This window comes from Megachile rotundata, chromosome 12, assembly GCF_050947335.1.
Source record: "Megachile rotundata isolate GNS110a chromosome 12, iyMegRotu1, whole genome shotgun sequence".
Lineage (NCBI taxonomy): Eukaryota > Metazoa > Arthropoda > Insecta > Hymenoptera > Megachilidae > Megachile > Megachile rotundata.
In genome coordinates, this window is record NC_134994.1 from 9,470,919 (window position 1) to 9,486,099 (window position 15,181).

Here is a 15,181-nt window from a genome sequence, read left to right on the forward strand (position 1 = left end):
TTCGAAATTTCGAAAGCTTATATAGGTGAGGTTATAACAGTGAATTACAGTAGCTGAGCGATCGTCAGCTAGTTCATAATCCAATATCAGTCTTAACGTTCTTAAAGTAGTTTTTAATGTGATCGCACGATAAACACATTGTATCATTTCTTTTTAATTTGATATCGATAACGGTATCTGCACACTAACGTAACAGATAATTACATGATCTTAAGAATAACAATGGTTCAAAGTAAAAATAATATTCAAAGACATACAAAAAAATTCATTGGACAAGCATTAAATAATTTTAAAATATAATTTAACAGCTCCAAGATCTTGGTATCTCGGAGGAAACAAAATGGCGTACGCAGCAACGTGTCCACTAACAGACTTTTGTTCACGGACTCGTAAAACGATTATCGGTAACCATAATACCTAACAGCCCTTTGATTTCTGTGATCACGATTTTTCGATTAATACCCCCTACGCAAGAGGGAATGCATAAACGAAAAAAGAAAGAGCGTGGCGTGACAAAAATTGCAACGGATGTGGTTGCACGCGCCCACGACAATCCGTATTAACCGTGTATTAAACGCGTGCAACCCTTCGCTTCCTTTCTGACCAGCCATTATTCCTAGGCAGCTGCCTAATTCACGGTTTCGTCCGATTTTTCTTCTTTCGCCGTTGGCTACTGGCTCGCCGTTTGTTGTGTTCTGTCAAATTTATCGGATCATCGAATGTCGATAACGAGTGACGCGCCGAATCGATAAACTTATTGTTCCACATTATTCGGCACGTGGTTATGTTTTTTAGCTGGTATCGATAAATGTTGCAAAACAACGCAAGGGAGAGATGATTGTACTCGGCAGTGACTACAGTAGCCATAGTACGGGTGCTCATTCGGACATATGGATTTAATTATTTTTGAGTTGACAAATTTTTTAGTTAAATGGCAAAATTATTTGGGTTTCTAATTGTAAAGCTTGCAAATATTAGATGTGTGAATGTACGAAATTTTTCGTGTTTTAATGGAGCTTGAAGGTCTTAGGTGAATTGTGAATTTTTACAGTTTGTTGTCTCTAAATTTCCACATTCACTCTTCTTATCAAGTTGAAGTTTATTACCAAATTTATTACTAAGTTTGAAAATGTCTGAATTCAAAGACCTCCTATGTCCCAAAATTCCTGGGTCTCAGAACTTCTGGAGCCTTGAATCTCTAGATTTCCAAATTTCAAGGTGTGTAAATCCTTGGATCCCAAATCACTTAGATCTCCAACTCACCTAGATCCCCAGATCACCTAAATCCCCAAATCGCCTAGATACCAAGGTCACCTAGATCTCCAGATCACCTAGATCACCAAGTCACCTAGATCTTCAGATCACCTTGATCCCCAGATCACCTAGATCACCAAGTCACCTAAATCTCCAGATCACCTAGATCACCAAGTCACCTAGATCACCAAGTCACCTAGATCTTCAGATCACCTAGATCTCCAGATCACCTAGATCACCAAGTCACCTAGATCTCCAGATCACCTAGATCACCAAGTCACCTAGATCTCCAGATCACCTAGATCACCAAGTCACCTAGATCTCCAGATCACCTATATCCCCAGATCACCTAGATCCCCAGCTCACCTAGATCCCCAGCTCACCTAGATCCCCAGATCACCTAGATCAACAAGTCACCTAGATCTCCAGATCACCTAGATCTCCAGATCACCTAGATCACCAAGTCACCTAGATTTCCAGATCACCTATATCCCCAGATCACCTAGATCCCCAGCTCATCTAGATCTCCAGCTCACCTAGATCCCCAAACCACCTAGATTCCCAAATCACTTAAATCCCCAAATCACCTACACCCCCAAATCCCAGGGTCTCCAAATACCTCCATCCCCAAATTCCTAAATATCCAAATTCCTCCAACTCCTTAAATTCCCAGATTCCTAAACCCCCAAACACCTAAGCTCCCACCCTCATAAATCCCCAATTCTCAGCTACCTAACCCCTCAACCACTCTCCCCAAACTAACCCCCCAAAATTCTTCAAACTGTCCAACTAGAAATTCTCTTTCCTTCATTGCATTTCCCCATATACCATACTTGCTCTTAACTTATCGTGTCTTAGAAAAAACGAACGTGTTAAGTCATCGCTAAGTACACATTACGTGTTCAATTATCGATATTCACAAGGTTTCACGATTCCCTGAAAAATGAAATCATCCCAAACGTCTCTATGACAGACAAATTGCGATCATTACACGTTGACCCGATCCAGATTCCGAATGTCAGCTGTCCTTTGTTTGGTCCCTTCTAAGGATCCCGCTAACAGATCTCTTTATTACGAAAGCAGACTGACCGTCCTTTCGATTCTGCTTGTTTGTCCCGCAATAAACGACATGGCCTGCTCGTTTCGAAATAATAGCATGGAAACCAGCTAGCAGCATGATCTAACTGGCCGTTGCTGGACACACGACCCTTGGCTATTGTAATTCTCGTTCCGGCAATTTTCCAAATTCGACCAGAAACCACTGCTTGGCGGGGGTGTTCATTAGGGTGCGTTGCGCTGTTGGATGTTTACAAATCGTTCCAACAAAAAGGGATGGCCATTTGCGACAGTACACGTGTTTGGGTTAGGTTACCTTTTGTTGCGAGTGCATTGATGACTCACAAAAAGTTGTGAGGGCAATTATTTAGTTTTTGAAATAGAGGTTCAAGTTTTTGAAACATCTTTGTTTAGCTAAATAGGTTTGGGTGACTTTGATTTGTTGTCGAATTGAATCGCGTAGGGGTGGAATGTGAATGAGGGTGCGGCGAGTTGGTACGCGTCGAATTGGGGGCTTTCGAGTTGGGACGCGGCGAGTTGGTGCGCGTCGAATTCAATCACGTGGAATTGGTACGCGTCGAGTTGGTACGCGTCGAATTCAATCACGTGGAATTGGTACGCGTCGAATTCAATCGCGTCGAGTTGGTACGCGTCGAATTGGATCGCATGGAATTGGTACGCGCCGAATTGGATCGCGTGGAATTGGTACGCGTCGAATTCAATCGCATGGAGTTGGTACGCGTCGAATTGGATCGCGTGGAATTGGTACGCGCCGAATTGGATCGCGTGGAATTGGTACGCGTCGAATTCAATCGCGTGGAATTGGTACGCGTCGAGTTGGTTCGCGTGGAGTTGGTACGCGCCGAATTGGATCGCGTGGAATTGGTACGCGTCGAATTCAATCGCGTGGAATTGCTACGCGTCGAGTTGGTTCGCGTGGAGTTGGGACGCATCGAGTTGGTTCGCGTGGAGTTGGTACGCGCTGAATTGGATTGCATGGAATTGGTACGCGCCGAATTGGATCGCGTGGAATTGGTACGCATCGAATTCAATCGCATGGAGTTGGTACGCGTCGAATTCAATCGCATGGAGTTGGTACGCGTCGAATTGGATCGCATGGAGTTGGTACGCGTCGAATTCAATCGCATGGAATTGGTTCGCGCCAAATTCAATCGCGTCGAGTTAGTACGCGCCGAATTGAACCACGTCGAATTAATTCGCTCCGAATTGAACCTCCTCGAGTTGAATCACAACGAATTGAAACCTCCCAATATAAAATACCCCAAAACAACCCCCCTCGATCTAATAATTTCCATAAAACAAAACTTGCGAATCTCAAATGATGAATTCCATACGTCGCCAACTCTAATACCCTTCTACATATACTTCATACTTACACATATAAAAATAACATCATCACCGTCCATAAAAAATGATCCTTCTAACGAATATCAAAATTGCAGCAGCATGAAGCAGTTCATTGAACGATATCGATACATCTGCTTGACACAGCAACAACCCCTTTCAAGTTTATCTGTCCATCATCATTCAACGGCACGATCCATTGAACCATCGCAATCGCAAATAAATCTCTGCAAATCGATCCACAGGATCGATATTGCTCGATCGACCATCTGGCAAAGACACTTTTCGGGGATTGACAACCCTTCTGGACCTTTGAAGACGTTTATGGACGAGTGGTTACCCACAATGGAACGCGAAATGTACACGTGGACGAAGGGGTGAACGGATACGATTGTTCGACGCGTGACGAGAGTTTCCTGTGTCGACGACTATCGTTTACATAGACATTGTTAAAATTCACGTTTGTGTATACATTGTTAAAAGAGATATTTTTTTAAACTTGTACAAAGGTTTTGTGAAACTTCTTAAATTTTCATCTTGATGGTTTGAAGTTTTTCGTGATGTAGTCAATGAAGTTTTTCTTGACATCATCAATTTAGAATCTGCCACAATTCAGTTTAGAATGCTTACAGTGTATAATAAATACTTAAAAGCGAATACATAATTCTGCTTAATCATCCACATATTTTATAATTTTTACAAATAATACAAAAAATGATCAACCCTTTGTTTATAACTCTCGAACATTCTATTGTGCCATTATCATCTTGTATCTCTTGATAAAACGACAAAAGTGCAGTTCAATTACTTAGATATTTTCTTAGATAAATTTTCTTAGATAAAACAAGAAGTCAAAAGTATCTGTCCATCAAAATAGAATCAAAAGTCGGCTCGTATGAAAGGAATCACCAGAACCAGTAAAGTTCAGATTCGATGCTCATGATGTTCACAAGGCAAGTATGCGCCCGTTTAACAGGATAACGCGGGAGGTAGTGATATTAACGTCAAGTGGACGAACGGAATTTTGTCGGAGAAGCAAAGCGTATCTGTAATATGCAAAATAATAACTTGTTACTCTCGCTTTTACTGCGCGAATCCCTCGCCGGTGGTCGATGAAATTTACCGGAACGAAAGCAGCATCAGATAACGCCATTACATTATACCATCCATTTTTCTTTCGCGCTACAATGAATTCTTATCCCCTTCGTTCTTCGACGATTACGAACGGTGAAATTGGTTGTGGATATAGGCGAGGTTTTTGTGGAGGAATTTTGGGGATTTGGGGGTTGGGGATTTCGGGAGTTTGAGTTTTGGTATTTGGAAAAGGGGGGTGGCAAGATGGGGAATTGGGGACTTGGGTGTTTGGAACATTTGCAAGTTGGGGATTTGGGAATTGGAAAATTGGGAATTTGAGAAAAATAGAAGTTGGGGACGTGGGAATTGGAAAATTAGGGATTTGGGAAAAATAGAAGTTGGGGGCGTGGGAATCGGAAAATTAGGGATTTGGGAATTTTGAGTTTTTATGGTTTAGAAATTTGGGAAATGGGGATTCGGAAAATGGGGAATTGGGGGTGTGGGAATTTGGGACCTTTGCAAGTTGGAGACTTGGGAATTGGAAAATTGGGAATTTGAGAAAAATAGAAGTTGGGGACGTGGGAATTGGAAAATTAGGAATTTGGGAAAAATAGAAGTTGGGGACGTGGGAATTGGAAAATTGGGAATTTGGGAAAAATAGAAGTTGGGGACGTGGGAATTGGAAAATTAGGGATTTGGGAAAAATAGAAGTTGGGGGCGTGGGAATTGGAAAATTGGGAATTTGGGAAAAATAGAAGTTGGGGACGTGGGAATTGGACAATTTGGTATTTGAAAAAAATGGAAGTTAGGGGCATGGGAATTGGAAAATTAGGGATTTGGGAAATTTAGAAGTTGGGGGCGTGGAAATTGGAAAATTAGGGATTTGGGAAAAATAGAAGTTGGGGGCGTGGGAATTGGAAAATTAGAGATTTTGGAAAAATGGAAGTTGGGGGCGTGAGAATTAGAAAATTAGGGATTTGGAAAAAATAGAAGTTGGGGACGTGAGAATTGGAAAATTAGGGATTTGGGAAATTTAGAAGTTGGGGGCGTGGTATTGGAAAATTAGAAATTTAGAAGCGTCGACTTTTGATAATTTAGATATTTGGGAAATAGGAATTCGGAAAATGGGGAATTGAGTGTTTGAGAATTTGGGACCATTGCAAGTTGGGGATTTGGGAATTTGGGACTTTTGCAAGTTAGGAAGTTGGAATTGGTAAATTAGACATTTTGAAATTTGGAAATTAAAAAATTAGTAACTCAGAAAATTTATAAATTTAAACTTGCAAAACTAAGGTTATAAATCTAAAAATCAGAACTATGCAAATTTCGAAACTTTCGCAACCTACAGCACCACGTGCACAGTTAATTCCTCTTACACGGTACTGCGTGCAATTACTCGGACATTAACTCCAACTAAATTTCCTGAGCACGTATTAGCATAAGACAATAGGTAGAATTGAACATTTTCTCTAGTACGACACCTGCAAAAACGTTAGCATCGTTTTCACGCGTGAACTTCACGTTCCATGAGCCACCCCTGTTGAACAGTTCCCTCTTATAATTTTCGTGTGAAACTGCAAACAATTGTAGCTTCTTGTAATTTGAATAATTCGCTCTTTGATTGCGTGCTAAAAATTATGCTGTAATTACTAAGTGGGTTTAATGTATTTTAACTGTGTGGTCGTTGCAAGAATTTGAGGATGTCGCGATCGAAAGAGAACATTTTTGTTAGTCTATCCGACAGGAAACGTTGGAGGAATCCTTTGAAAACGTTTCCTTTGATATTCGCTTCCGGATTAAGCCACGATAGGCACGTGTCTTCCTTGTCGACAAAAGGTTTCGGATGTTCGCTTTTTTCTGTTGTTCTAAAGAACCTACGACGCTGTTTCCTTGAAGTTGACATTTTCTATGTGAATCGGTGACATTTCTTTTCTGAATTATGTGTCAGTTATTTCGACAATATGAAATGTTATCAAGAAACTATTAACAAAATATTATCAAAAGGCTAGTCAAATTAGAGAAATTATGTATGTAAATATTAGCTGATCAAGACACCTTCCGGATCTCATATGCACCAAGCGAAGAAGAGCCTTTAAATATTAAAAATAATATTAAGGAATATTTTATAAAATTTGTTAGAACGTAATGGAGTGTCTATCCTCTTCGTCAGGGTCTTCTTTGTGTAATCGTGACCCATTACTTCCATGCTGGGGGCACATGAACCATATGGTCCACGTGACGATGCACGCGTTCTCGATACCCGATCGAGCTATCGAATTCACGAAATTTAAACTTTGCACGCGCGATCGATTCTCTCCGTCCGCGCTTCGTTGGCTTCATGGGAAACAACGTGTCTCTGAATATCCTTTTTACCCTCTGCTCTCCCCATGGAAATATTCGAGTTTCAAGCCCACGCATGAATTTTTCATTACTTCACTCTCCTTGTTTTCTGTATTATTTAACACGTGTATACCGTGAATAATTGTATCATTAACGGGGAGACAAAATGATACGATGCGAGAGGAAATAATGTATTAATGTAGAAAAAAACAATACAATAATTAAAATGAAGGAAAGTAATACAATTGTTAAAATGAAGGAAAATAATGCAATTTTTAAAATGGAGGAAGTTTATACAATTGTTAAAATGAAGGAAAATAATGCAATTTTTAAAATGGAGGCAGGTAATACAATAATTAAAATGAAGCAAGGTAATCCAATAATTAAAATGAAGGAAAATAGTACATTTATTAAAATGAAGGAAGGTTATACAATTATTAAAATGAAAGAAAATAATGCAATTATTAAAATGAAGGAAGGTAATACAATAAATAAAATGAAAGAAAATAATACAATTATTAAAATGAAGGAAGGTAATGCAATTATTAAAATGAAGGAAAATAATACATTTATTAAAATGAAAAAAGGTTATACAATTATTAAAATGAAAGAAAATAATACATTTATTAAAATGAAAAAAGGTTATACAATAATTAAAATGAATGAAAATAATACAATTATTAAAACGAAGTAAGGTAATGCAACAATTAAAATGAAGGAAAATAATACATTTATTAAAATGAAAGAAGGTTATACAATTATTAAAATGAAAGAAAATAATACAACTATTAAAACGAAGTAAGGTAATGCAATAATTAAAATGAATGAAAATAATACAATTATTAAAATGGAGGAAGGTAATACAATAATTAAAATGAAAGAAAATAATACAATTATTAAAATGAAAGAAAGTAATGTAATAATTAAAATGAAGGAAAGCAATACAATAATCAAAATGAATGAAGATAATGCAATATTTAATAAGATTAACAATAATGAAATAATTAGCATGAAAAAACTAATACATAAATTAATTTCTGAAAATCTTCAAATCCCATAGACATTCTACATTAGCTCTGAAACTCATTAGCATTGGCAGCGAACCAAATCAGTCCTGAGCCAAATTAGTATCATTTCGATACCGTTCCTGTATTAACTTCTGTACTATGTTCTCATAAAAATGGAAATAGTTTTATAATTACTGGTATACTAGGGGTGTATGCTCCTGCTGTTGTACTTTTTAATATCTATAAAAAATAATTCTCCTAAAATACATACAACGATTTACCCAATTTATTCTTTTCGCAAATTAGACCTTCAGATGACATCTAAATTACCATGCCATAGGTAGTCATTATTCCGAATTGAAAATCACCGAGGTTGACAAACTGGATTCCCATACAGAAGAACCGAACCGCGAAAGGTTGAAATTCAAATATTCCGTGATTGTTTCAAGCAATTTAACCCTCGACGATCTAGTCGTCAACCCATAGCAATTAACGGTGGGTTCACCAAAGCGTGGCGTTAAATATACATCGATCTTCACCGACCCGAAACGTGGTTCTTTTTGGTCACATTTTGCACAATGCTGTCCCCTGTGCGAATAAATTATGTATAATTCGATCGGTTGCGTTCAAACTGCGAAAACGTTCTCCACAGAAATTCGCAAAGAAATGTACTTGCTAAAAACCAAAAAAAAAATATAATAAGTAAATGAATTTAATACAAAAATTTGCCTACTGAAATTCGTAAAGAAAATAAGAATCTGTTAAAGAGGAAAATAAATATAATAAGTAAATAAATTTAATACATTAATAGATTTAATGCTCAGCACAATGAAAATTTTTAAATTTGCATCGAGTGTTAAACGACTAATCTCTCGAGCATTGTTCTCGCAAATTGTTGTTATCAAAGCTATTTATAGATCAGTTGTCAACCGATGAAAAATCGATATCTCATGAAAAATCAACCCACGAACGATCAGCTACGTATAACAATTATATATCATTCATAATTCATGTTCGGTTCGTTCGTTTTTTTTTGCGCGAAAGAAAAGATTTCGTGGTCGAGCTCGACCGTTACAAGAACGGCATTCGTGTGAGCCGCACCGTGCATTGTTCATTGTGCAACCGCGTGCACCTGCACTTTACGATTGCTAAAAGCGGAAGAACTCCCCCGTGTACACGGTTCACCTGTGCTTTTCTGCACTTTCACGCGTGCAACACGCGCAATAAAAGTTACGAAAGCGTGTCAAAGAGGAAACTCGCGGAGGTGTCTATGGAGCAGTTTATAAGTTAATTTCCTGGCAGGAAACATTCCTTCGTAAATTGGATCAATTTGGAACAGTAATCTGTTATTAAAATCACCGATGAGTACTTCTGTTAGTGGATTAATCTTTTTTAGTTTAATCTTACGATTAATCTTTTAATCATAAGGGGATGATAAGACGACATAATTTAGGGTATGCTAGATTCTATTTTGATTACAAGGTTTCCTTTATTTCTATTGGGTGTTAAATTAAAGATATTTTGCTTGGAGATCGATGATAATATTTTGTACTGACGCGCGCTTTTAAAATGGTGTCACTGCCACCATCTTGTGGAGAACCAAGATAATGAAAATGGAAGTCGCTTTTTCTTGAGAAATTAATAACTCTTGGACTATGAAGCGATTGTTAATTGTTCTGTGATAAATACGTGAGCTGCAGGATATTATTATACTTTATTTAGATGGTTAATAACGATTATTTAAAAAAATTGCTTTGGGTGGACAAATGCTACAACCACCTAGCGGTAGGTCGCTGGAACTAAATCTAATAAATTTTCCTGTAATACTTGATCTTTTAGGGAAACTTCGGAAAGTCGTACAATACTTCTATATGGACCAAACTTCAAAAATAAGCTCTTATTAGCAAAAGGATATCTGTGAGAGTGTTTAGCAACTTAAAAAGATTTGTTGTCATTCCCTACATCATCGACAAGATACAGTATGGTATGCAAACTATTCTGAACACATAATCGTCATCTTTAGACCATAGAAATATATTATAAGCAGCATAAAGTCAATATTAATGAATATACAGCGTATTAATCAATAAAATCGATATTAATTGGGCTTTTAAAAAAAATGGAACAAGTGGCGCCATCTCTCCGGCAAACAGGGTGAACTAGACACTTTTGAAACTGCTCTTTCGTTAGTTCCTACTTCTCGCCACTAGATGGCGCTACGTGTATCCTTTCTGTTCGATACAATTAAATATAGTTAATATTATTAGTTTATTAGCTTGATTAACAATAATACAAATTAAATTACATTGAAGCGTAAGACCAATTAACTTTGAATTATTTTGACTTTACCAAACCATTAGCAATTTTTAACCATTCTTAGGTTAATCCTGAGTCTCTTTCCGTCTCACCCGCCATCTAGTGGTAAAAAAGAGAACTAACGAAACTGCTATCCCAAAACCGTGTACTTCACCCCGTTCGCCGAAGAGATGGCGCCACGCAACCAATTTTTTTATTCCCGCGAATATGTAACTAAAAAACATAAAAATACTCATAGAATAATTTAAACTCATCAAACTTAATCCTTCACGTAACTAAATAGCCTGTCAACACCTTCAGTAAATTATATACTATGAAGTATTACGTAAAATGCAGAACTTTAATCGCTAGACGCAACAGGATCTGACGCGCAAATGGCAGGACACCGTGACTGAATAGTGTTTGAACGTTACTTCCATTTGCATACATTACGAGACACAGCAAATGAAGTAATTTATTTCTTGCAACGCACATTCGATACCTGACAGTTTTATCTGAAGTCCCGTTATAGGTGTCTATAGTTTCCTTCAAGGACCTCAGTTTCGTTCGCGATACATTCGTTTAGCGGTATCGATTACTTTATAAAAAGATTCAAGGAACTGTGCGAAGAAACAATCGCACGAAACAATAATCCGAGTGAACGAAGCTTTTTGACGAATCTCCCTCGACTTCCATCTTCGAACAACAATCTTCTACGTCACGAAAAGAGATCAGGAAGACCCGATGAAATAGCGAAAATATTTGTGGAAATTAGGAAAATTGAACGCTGATAAACGGCGAAGTGCTAGCCTCTATCCACCGATAAATTTATCATTCGTTCCTATTTACATCCGAATCGATAATCGATTCTATGGGCGCAGCTCCAGCTGAGTGCACGTGCACGAGTTTACCAACTAACACGTACGCCACGATTTCCTAACTATACGCTGTTCCAAAGCTGGAAATCTAAGTAGTTTTCTCCTCGGTTAGGTCGTTAGGTGCTCCAGGTTCTTTCTACGCCCACTTCACCCACCCTCGGCTAGGGTTCTTAATTTACTGCCTGATATCGCTGAGATCAAGGAGGGTGGGGGTTGACGACACTGATGAGTTGAGGAAAATTAATTTTTATGGAAGTGGGTCGTTGGGGTTTTGGAGATTTGAGAATTTGGGAGATTGGGAATTTGGGAGATTGAGAATTTGGGGGGTTGGGAATTTGGGGGGTTGGGAATTTGGGGGGTTGGGAATTTGGGGGGTTGGGAATTTGGGGTGTTGGGAATTTGGGAGATTGGGAATTTGGGGGGTTGGGAATTTGGGAGATTGGAATTTGAGAGCTTGAGAATTTGGAAGCTTGAGAATTTGGGAGCTTGAGAATTTGGAAGCTTGAGAATTTGGGAGCTTGAGAATTTGGAAGCTTGAGAATTTGGGAGCTTGAGAATTTGGAGGCTTGAGAAATTGGGAATTTGGGAATTTGGGAGCTTGAGAATTTGGAGGCTTGAGAAATTGGGAATTTGGGAATTTGGGTGCTTGAGAATTTGAGAGCTTGAGAATTTGGAAGCTTGAGAATTTGGGAGCTTAAGAATTTGGAGGCTTGAGAAATTGGGAGCTTGGGAATTTGGGAGCTTGAGAATTTGGAGGATTGAGAAATTGGGAATTTGGGAATTTGGGTGCTTGAGAATTTGAGAGCTTGAGAATTTGGAAGCTTGAGAATTTGGGAGCTTGAGAATTTGAGAGCTTGAGAATTTGGAAGCTTGAGAATTTGGAAGCTTGAGAAATTAGGAATTTGGGAATTTGGGTGCTTGAAAATTTGGAAGCTTGAGAAATTGGGAATTTGGGAATTTGGGTGCTTGAGAATTTGGGAACTTGAGAATTGGGATCTCAAGAATTTGGGAGCTTGAAAATTTGGGAGCATAGGTATTTGGAATTATAGGAATTTGACAATGTAGGTACTTGTGAACGTAAATATTTTGGAAATATAGAAATTTCCAAACTTGAAATTCTAACTGAAGTGTTCCTCCACATCACATCCACTTTTTTCCATCACACCCATTTTAAATCTTGAGCGACATCTCTCCATTAATTACCTTACCGAACGATATCCACAAAGTTGTTTATCGTCGAGCAACCAGACCAAAGCGAGCATTAGCGAGTATCCTGCAATTCCCAGCTGCAATCTCAGGCTTGTCGTCGTTTCTGCCTTGCTAATCCTTTACGTAGACGGAAGGACTAAAAAAGGCGCGAGAAAATCCTGGATACGTGGAACCGGTCGAAAAGAAAGCGGGCCGAACGCTGTCGCGAGGAAGACGGAAACCGGTGACGACAAGCAACCGGTTATGTGGTCGGTCGAAGGGACGAAGAAAAGCGGAGGTTAAAAGGCGAGATGATTTTTCATCGAGGTCGAAGGGCACAGGCGCGAAGAGAATAATAAATAGGATGATGGCGACATCTGGTGGGGGTGCGATAAAAATCTTGAAATTATTCTCTGCTTTTTTTTTTAACATTTTCTTATTACAGTTCAGAATTTAGTATCATTGACCTGTACAACTTTTAAATATTTAATACAATTCTGAAATATTTATTGGAGTTAAATATTTGCTGGAGTATTGAAATATTTATTGGAGTATTGAAATATTTGTTAGAGTCTTGAAATATTTGATGCAGTCTTGAATGCTTTTATAGTTTTACATCTATGGGGTACAGATTTTAAATCGACCTGTGTTGAGTGTTTGAACATAGTATCGAAGGGTTGTTAAGTATATTCAGCCACCTATCAGTTCAGCTTGCAAAAGAAGTTATCGTGACTTGTTACAAAGCACAACAGATAAATGGTACGTGCAGCACTTTAAGATGGCCGACTCGGTCAGCAGGGTCACCGTTTCCGTGACTCCTTTTCGCGCTCCTTTACGACTACAACATCCGGTAACAATCAAATACTACCATTTAGTCCTTTTCCGGAAAAACCACCAGTTTTTCTTCCATAAAGTCGATGGACATTTAGAATTAATTTCAAATCGAGAAACTCCTTTTCAACAGAACAACCCGAGTAATTACGGTTATATCAGAGGTCTCGAGGAAACTGATAAACGTCATTTCCGCTCGCTGAGGGCGGCTCATATTGGCATCGCAAATCCGACGGTCGATCCGGAAGAAATTCTAGTCGTTGAATTCGCGTCAGTTTTATCCGTAATAAAATTATATGCTTGTCCCTTAACGCGATTAACTCGGTATCGACCAGCAAAGGCGCGTCCAGCGTGTCAGATCGCATTGGTTCGACTTCGAAACGGGAAAATAGGTCTTCTTTCCTTCTGGGTCCTTCGAATGCGAGGACGAAAAACGAATCGTCGTGGTTCACTGTCCCTTCACCGACGGAGGGCAACAAATTGTTAGCAATTGCCACTATAATTTGACGTTACTGCTCGTTTATCGTCGGTTACTTTCATGAAGATGGATTAAAACGCGATACGAAAATCATAATTCATCCGGCTCTGGGATGCTTCAGGGTGAATGTAGTTGAGGTTATAACACTCATTTCCGGTTGTATTTCAAGGTTCTTTCGTAAGAAACTTTATTAATTGAAATATTTAACTTAGCACTCTGTGCACATTTGCGAAGAAATTGAAAGGGAAGCTTTTTGAAAGATGAAAGGAATGGTCAATATGTAACTACACAATTAATTGCTGAAAAGCTACACTAAAGACCACGCGGTCTTCTTGTTTTGAACGTTCAAAGAACACATAAGGAACAAAAATTATATTCAGAAATAATTAGTGTAGATTTATGTTTAGATAAAAATTAAAATACCTGCCTGTAACAAGGTCACGCAAATTTTAATGCAAATAAAATTTGTTAAACGGTACTATTTAGGAATAAATATTCCTAAGTTACATTAACGATTTCGAGCAATATGCCAGGTTTCGAGCGTGAAGGATTAATTTTCGAATGCTTGCAGCTGACAGAATACCTATCGTTCGGCAAATCGATCGATCAGTTTCTAATCGAATCCGCGCGACGAGCCTGGTACCGAGACGTCTCGTCTCGTCCGGATCAATCGGATTTCGTGTCTCGTCTTATTCCCGAACGACGTTAATCTTGACAACCATAGAAATTTCTATTTACGTGTCTCCTGCGACATGTCCTCTTTCTCTTTTCCGCGCGTGACTTCGGTTCTCGTGTTTCCGAGACATGTGTATTTTCGTTCGGCTATTTTTCCTTAAGAACGTGACGCTGTTGTCAAAAAAATCGTCAGGGTCGGTTCGAGCGGGTAATCGAAATTAAATCGCACTTAAACACTCTCTTCTAGTGATAACATCGAATTTCATCTTTGTTCAAATGCAAATGTTTACGGTTCAGACACGTGTCTTGTATGAGTCTCTATTTTAGGAGAGAATAGAGGATACAGTGAACTATAATTTTTTTGAAAAAATGCGTTCTGCAGGCAATCGTCTTCCTTTCGATTCGTCAAGTGCACAGAATTTTCCTTCTAGAGTGTCGCGAGTGAAATTGGTTTTGCCGGGAAGATGGGACATAAATGAAACCATAACTTGGAAGGAAATTGAAAAATCGGGATATTAGACTACGGGATGAATTTTTGAAATAGATCAAGGGTCATGAAATTTACGATTTGACAATCTCGAAATATGGAAGGGAATTTGAAAATTTAAAAATTTACAACATTTTAGTATAAGATAATCTACGCCCTACGTTCACCCCATATGAATAGACCGTCATATATTGAGCCCAACCCTTGTTCCTATTTAATTACGCTGGCCATAGCGAACAATGACAGGGTCCCA